The 8,124-nt window shown below is 34.1% G+C and overlaps 1 long non-coding RNA gene across 1 annotated transcript in view; it reads right to left on the bottom strand.

Annotated features, from left to right (window-relative positions):
* Nucleotides 1–1,875: 1,875 nt before the first annotated feature.
* The window catches only part of LOC141278451 (uncharacterized), a 47,270-nt gene continuing 41,021 nt past the window's right edge, over nt 1,876–8,124 (bottom strand). Inside the window, exon 4 of the long non-coding RNA XR_012331203.1 lies at nt 1,876–1,914. This is a non-coding gene — a long non-coding RNA (uncharacterized lncRNA). The remainder of the gene's footprint in view (nt 1,915–8,124) is intronic.

Here is an 8,124-nt window from a genome sequence, read left to right as displayed (position 1 = left end):
GTAAAGAGCAATGTAGTAAATATTTTAGGTATCACAAGCCACATATAGTCTCTGTTGCTTTTTTTGGTTTATTTTTACAATATAAAATTTTAAAATATAGAAACCATTCTTAGCTTGCAGGCTGTACAAAGTCAGGCCACGGGCCACTTTTGACCCATTGGCTATAATTTGGCCACCCCTGCTTAGGTCCAGTCCATTCCCTGGCTCTACTTTTCATCACACCACTTATCATGTAAGAGCAGGGACTTCTTAAGTTCAGTGTTATATTTCTAGCACCTAGAGCAGTGCTTGGCAAATAGTAGGTAGAAGAGGAAAGGCTGTGATATTAAATTCCAGGCTTTGCTGGATTTCACTCCTACCTATCTAAGCAGCCTCATTTATTGACTCACTCCCCCTTGCTCCTTCACTGTCTATCCACATTTGCCTTCCCTTCAGTCTCCTGTTTCAGGGACATTTTCACAGGCAATTTTCTCTGCCCAGAATCTTTAACTCTTTATACTCTTTAAGTTTTGCGTTTAAATGTCATTTCCTCAACATGGTATTTGCTTCCTTAACCTAAAATATCTTTCCTTCCATCACCTGTACTTGAAATATACTATTATTTTTCCTCCACAACCTTATGAAAATTGTGACTCTACTGTTATTTGCATGATCATGTGTTTATTGTACATACCTCTCCCTTACTAAACTGAAATCTTCATGAAGGCAGGGATTACATTATTTTTGTTGTTTTTCTCATCTTTGTATTCCTAACATCTAAAATCGTGCTTAGCATCTAATAAGCACTCAATATTACCCTAATGAAATCTGTGCCTCCTTATAGTTCATCACAGAGTGGTGTCAAAAGCAATGTTATAAGTAACTAATACTGTAAAGTAATTGAAATCTTTACTGAAGTCTTTGGAAGAGGCACCATATGGGCAATTCATTTTCATGAATGCATCTGTCTCTTGAGTTCTCATGGCAATCACTTCAAATATCATTTCTCTCTGTATTTATCTATATATGCCTGCCTGTCTACCTACCTATCTATCTATCTATCATCTATCTATCTATCTCCTCCATGTTGTGACTTAGCTCCTCAATGAATGGATAAATTTAGTCTCTTTAGAGTCATTTAAAATACTGCAATATTCCAATTATAATAAATAATCCCCCCAAAACCTTCAGATAAATACAAAACTATCCTTATCAATCACCAGGCAGTTGGGTGTTTAAATACTTACAAGTATTTGTCCTTTTCAAAAATGGATAAATGGATGATTGATAGAACAGAGTTCTGCGTGTGAATGAGGGTATTGTAGTGGACAAGCATGGATTTCAAATCAGTCTGTCTTGGCCCAAATTCCTTCTACAGCATTTATTAACCGGTAAACATTGAAAGGTTAATTATCCTCTCTCAAACTCATTGTTCTGGTCTGTGAAATGGCAGTAAACATACCATGTGTGGAGAATTGTGAGAGTTACATAAAACGATATGAAATAACTAGCAGATTAGACAGAGCATAGTGCCAGCTCAACAAATATACTATGCCTCTTCTTTAAAAAGGCAAGTAACCCCATATAAATTTGTGCTTTTAGCGCTGGGTGCTATTTCAAGGTTTAGAATTCTTCACATCAAACAACTCATATTTGCTTAAGAATGCAGTATCAAGGAAACTGCATTTTCTCTCTCTTGAAGGGCAGGTGAGAATCCTCAGCTATTTTCCACCACTGATTATAAACCACTTAGCATCTCTTTATCAAACAGAAAAAAAATAACAACATACATTTTATAAACTTCCTGGGGAAAGTGATTTTTCACTTAGTTGTGATGTATTCTTACCCATCACCTGGGTTGGGAGATACTTTCTGTGATTTGATGAAAGAGGCAGTGCTATTCTCTTCCTCATTCTTACATTTATTCTTTAGCATCTGGAAAAAGAAGACAACAAAATACCCAAGTTGTGTTTTTCCTGGCAGTTGACAACAGCTGGATTCTGAGAGATGATTAGTACCTTGAGCAGCCTCAACACCACGATTCACAGATTCCTTTGAACCTGAATTGAGTACTGATATTTCTATCTATTCTATATCTGAGATGACAATTGCGGCTAATATTTTCTCTGTGTGAAAAACATCCTTAAGGAAACAAATTTTGCAAGCTTAACAGTGAGTTGTGGCACAGCAACAGTAAAGACCCACCTTATTCTTAAAATTTTAGCAACAACAATAGATGAAAGATATGATGTCATAAAGTATATATTATAATATTTGTTACAGTGATAGAAGGTGAACCACATGTTATTGTAAAAGAAAATCCAATTTACTGCCTGCTGCCTTCAATTCTGATTTGACAAATGCTCAATCTTGTGCTGAATTTAGACTCTCTTCATTTATCTTTTGGAGCATATACAGTAATGTCTCCTTAAGGCAAATAAAAGAATCTTTCCATTTAATTTACTAAAAATGTTCATGTATGTTGGAGTTTACTAAATGCAAATATAGGAAAATCATTTTCTGTTGTTAAAGATTTCTTTAACAGTGTGAACTTGATCCTGACTTTATTGTTTAAGGTTGAAACTACTGATCACATCTGTGTTTGTGTGACAAGAAGCAAGCCTACCAAAGTTATTCTTATTTTCCACGCATGTACAACATGTAATTGTGATCCATATCAGATTTATTTAAATAACAGCATCAAGTCAAAGTATTTAATTATTCACCTTAATTAGTTTAATTGAATATGAAAGCAAAAGTTTTCTATAGGCTTTTGTTATTTTACATTTTGTATTTAATATCAAGAGAAATCTCTTAAAACATCAAAAAATGTTGTTCTGTTTATTCATTCACTCCTAGACAATTATTGTAGAAAAATACAAAATATTATGTGAAAGCATATCTCAGAAACTAAATCTCTAAATTTTAAAATAATCACAGAGACTTCCAGCTAAACTCGTCATATGAAACACATTTGTTTCTTGCCACTCTCTCTAAAAATTCCAACAAAAGACAGCAAATGAATAAAAGGGATATATTCTCTAATACATAGAGAAAAGAGAGGGAAAGAAAAGAAGTGAAATATACCAACCACAGTTTAGGAGGATGAAAAGTGTACGGATGAGTACTACCTGACTTTCAGTGTAGAAAACCTGAAATCTAGATGCCAAGTGAAGAGAAAGCTAAAACTTAATTCAACGCACAGCAAAATACTCAAGAAGAGATTAGGAATTGATGGCAACAGGTATCTCTGGTAGACTTACCAGGTAAAATAGAAAACTCAGTTAAACCTGAAAATTATAACTTTTGGAAGCATAAATATGTCCCAAACAATGCACGGGCCCTACTTATTCAAAAATATATATTTACTGTTTTTCTGAAATTCAAATGTAACTAAGAATCCTTTAATTTTATATATCTTTCCACCTACTCTGAGAGTAGGTGAGAAGTGTTGCTGTATATGGATTAGTTGAAAGTAGGTATAAGAAGCAGTGTCATCTCTAGATTTCCTCCCACCACCCCACCCATCCATGGAGGACAAGATACCTCCTGAAGCCCGGTAGACATTGGCTTTGCTCTCTGCAGAAAATGAGCCAGAGAAACTGGGTTTAGGGGCAAGTACTCTGTACAGCAGATCAGGGTGAGTCATCATTCTGAAAACACTGGTATTAAGTAAAAGTCTAGATAAGGAAGAGTGAGACCCTCTAGCATCCTTTCCCCACTCAGGTTATAGATTCTAGAAGACAGAATTACCTACTCCCAAATGGATCAAGCCAGAAATTAGAGAACCCTTTTAAGAACAGGCCTAAGAGAAAAAAATCCATAGATACCCATGTTTGAAGGTCACCAAGGAAAATGGTCCAGCTCTCTCCCTGTGACCACTCCACAGTAAAACTGAGATGCTGACAAGCTCAAACCTGCTCACAGGCATTCATAACAGATTTTCAGTATCTGCTTTTAAAATAAAGACTGCCAAATGATCATCCATTCTTCCAACAAAAAGTACTATTCCAGACACTGAGATGCCTCAGTAAACAAAAGATCAAGAAATATTTGACAAAATTTTCTAATATGGGAGGAAGAAACCAAAAGAAAAAAGATAACAAAGAATAAACAATAAGAAAAACTATAGTTAATAAACTCAGAGAAGGAAAAAAAGATTTTGTCCCTAACCTAAAAACAGTTTATTTTTAAAAAGAAACATTTAGATGATAACAAAAAGCCTTTGGAAATTAAAATAATAATATTACAGACAAAAATTATTAGAAAGATGACAATAAATTTGAGAAAATATCACATATAAAAGAATAAAAATCAGAGAATAAGAGAGAAATGATTAAAAAATTAGAGACAACAGTTTATACAAGCAACAAAAGTTACCGAAAGGGAAAAAAAGGAAGAAAAATGGAACTGAGGAAATTACTTAAAAATTACACAAGAAATAAAATTCCACAACTAAGGAATATGAGTTTTCACATTGAAAAATGTGCAAAATGTTCAGCATGATAGATACACACACACAAAATCTCACATTTGTGAGACTGTAAAACAATAGAGATAAAAGGAATATCCTAAAGGCTTCCAAAGTGAGGGAAAAAAAAGTTCAAGTCCTCAAATGAAGGACCAGAATGAGAATGACATTGTACTTCTCAAAAGCAGTACAAGGTGCTATAAGAGCAATGAGTAATGCCTTAAAAAAAAACTCAGGAAAATTTATTTGCAACTGAGAATTCTAACAATTTACCAATCAAATGTGAAAGTAAAAAGAGCATGTTTTCAGATTTGCAAGATCTGGAAAACTTATCTCCAAAGCATCTATTCTCAGCAATAAATGTAAGAGAATTTATCTCTTCCACGGAAGAAGACGATAGGTAATGTATGCAGTGAAAAAACAGAATTATAAACTGCTATGTTTGCATCAGAAGAGGTAAAGAATTGAAAGTGGTTTCCTCAGGAGCTTAGGATATAAGTGTGTTATATTTCATGTAAAGGATTGTGTTTTTTTGTTTTGGGCTTTTGAGTATTCTGCGTTTTTAAACTAGGTACAGACAATACTTTGGTAAACATAAAAGTTAAACAAAATAAAAATTCCACAGAGTACTACACAATCCAATTACCCCTCTTAATAAAATAAGGAACACAAGTAAATGTTATATAAATTGGAGCCATAGAATTCCAATCAACTTTTGGAATTGATTTGTGCAGTTTGGATAAAACATTTGTTTAACTGTGACTTTAATTACTTGAACAAAATAATGCTAACAAAGCAGTTAGAAAAGCACAAAGTTCTGCACAGCAAAGGAAACTATAAACAAGACAAAAAGATAACCCTCAGAATGGGAGAAAATATTTGCAAACGAATCCACAAAGGATTAATCTTCAAAATATATAAACGGCTCATGAAGCTCAATATTAAAAAAACAAACAACCCAATCAAAAAATGGGCAGAATACCTAAATAGACATTTTTCCAAAGAAGACATACAGATGGCCAAGAAGCACATGCAAAGCTGCTCAACATCACTAAGTATTAGAGAAATGCAAATCAAAACTACAATGAAGTATCACCTCACACTAGTTAGAATGGGCATCATTAGAAAATCTTTAAACAATAAATGCTGGAGAGGATGTGGAGAAAAGGCTGTTTGCACTGTTTGTGGGAACATAAATTGATACAGCCACTGTGGAGAACATTATGGAGGTTCCTTAAAAAACTAAACATAGAATTACCATATAACCCAGGAATATCACTACTGGGCATATACCCAGAGAAAACCATAATTCAAAAAGATACATGCACCCCAATGTTCACTGAAGCACTGTTTACAATAGCTAGGTCATGGAAGCACCTAAATGCCCATTGACAGACGAATGGATATGTAAGATGTGGTACATATATACAATGGAATATTACTCAGCCATAAAAAGGAATCAAGTTGGGTCATTTGTAGAGACATGGATGGACCTAGAGACTGTCATATAGAGTGAAGTAAGTCAGAAAGAGAAAAACAAATATCATATATTAATGCATATATGTGGATTCTAGAAAAAAGGTACAGATGAACTGGTTTGTAAGGCAGAAATAGAGACACAGATGTAGAGAAAAAATGTATGGACACCAAGGGGGGGAAGTTGTGGTGGGATGAATTGGGAGATTGGGATTGACATATACACACTATGCATAAAATAGATAACTAATAAGAACTTGTTGTATAGCACAGGGAACTCCACTTCACTGTACAGCAGCAACTAACACAACATTGTAAAACAACTATACCCCAATTTAAAAAAAAAAGAAAATGGTGGGGAAAAAAAAGCACAAAGATTCGTATACTCTCTAAAACAAAAAGTCAATAAAACATATTTCCTGAAGGTATACAATTTACCACACTTCTGAAAGCTACTCCCAAGTCATTTAGTCACATGAGTACCATAAGATGACACATGCTACGTAATGCTTTTCATAGATCTAGGTTCTTTGGTTCCAAACATTATACAAACTTGGTGAAAATAATTTTGTCAGTTAATCACAAGCTTAATGATTAAAATATAGGTGACTTTTAGTGCAATGATGAAAAGGTAATTAATAGTAGGTCCTACCAAGGAAATCAAGCAGAAAATTGATGAGTCTATTTTTAAAAGAAGAGCAAGATAGAAGTGACAGCAGGGGCTAAGACAGTTTTATGCTGCCTTAGTTACCCCAAAGTAGTAATTATTTGAAGACACACCAATCTAGAGTGGATCCTGACTGACATGAGCCTCAGATGGCTTCTATCTCTTCAAATATTGTCACTTGAATTATCTATAGAATGATAGACCATGCTTAGAATGAGAAAGTTTATTTATACCAAATATTTCTGGTATATGTGTCAAAAATTGTAGTACCCAATAAAATAGCTCCTTGGCTTGCTTCTTTGGTAAAGCTTTGGCCAGATTACTTATCCCTCTCTATTTGATCTATACATTTTATTTACCCTGTGGATAATACGGTAACAGTGAGTATGCCCCTCTAAAATGTTGGGGAAACTGCCAAAAAGCTGTTATTCCTATCCTGCTTCCTACTACACAAGACAGCTAGGAAGATAACTTATGGTAGAAACAGGACTTAGGCTGCAGTGTGTCTATGTGCAAACCAGAAAATATAAAGATATAGGGTTTTCTAATGTCAGGCAGGAGTCAAACAAGAGGGAAACTAGGGAGCTTGGTAGTGGGGAGAAGTGGACAACAGACCCAAGGATGAGAAGGAGTCTACTCTTTAGCACATGGTGTTAATTATTTATTGATATTTTTAAATAATAAATTATGACTGTCATGCAAACATTCAGTGTCTCTATCAGAAAATTATTGTTGCCCTGGAAATGTTTTCTAGGTTGTTTTATTCAGTCACTTAAAAATATTCATTGTTTAAAAAAAAACATTCATTGAGAAGTATTTATTCAAACATGCTTAAGCTCTCACTGTATACCAGGTATTTTTATAAGTACAAAAACATTTTATAAGTACAAAACTGTGTACTAAGAGACAATAGTCTCTACTTCAGTGAAGCTTACATTCTATCGGGGGAACTAGGAGGCTGACAGTAAATCAAAAAAGTAAGGAAATATATATTATGTAAGATGAAGATAAATACAAAAAACTAGGAAAAACAATAGAATATTTCAATAATCCATCAAAATATGCTGATGGCTTGGCCCAGGGTAGAGGTGGTAGTTGGAAGGCAGTAGTAGGGTAGTTGTAATAATTGCAAAAAATTTTAAGGAAAGCAATTTTCTAAATTAGACTGTTGTTCATTGCCCGTATTCAAAGAAAGGATTTTGTATGAGTTCATGTTGACCCCTGACAGTTAGTTTTTAGGATTAGTTGTTGCTGATGTTAAAAATTTAGCTTGTTGGTCATGTTTTTCTTAAATTTCTTATGTTGCCAAGAACAAATCTATAATCACAGAATTTGCTTAAGCCTTTTACAAATGGATTTATTGGCCTGTCTCTACTGATAGTTCCTAACCTCCTGTAAAGCACTGTCTCCAAAACTTGTCTATTTATAACAGTCACTTGGCTTGCTTATTAATACTGCAGATTTCTGAGCTTCACTGCAGATGCAATGAATCAGCATCTCTGTATATGAGACAAAACGGTTTTAATCAACA

The sequence above is a fragment of the Tursiops truncatus genome, chromosome 4, assembly GCF_011762595.2.
Source record: "Tursiops truncatus isolate mTurTru1 chromosome 4, mTurTru1.mat.Y, whole genome shotgun sequence".
Lineage (NCBI taxonomy): Eukaryota > Metazoa > Chordata > Mammalia > Artiodactyla > Delphinidae > Tursiops > Tursiops truncatus.
This window is presented reverse-complemented; position numbering and strand designations above follow the sequence as displayed.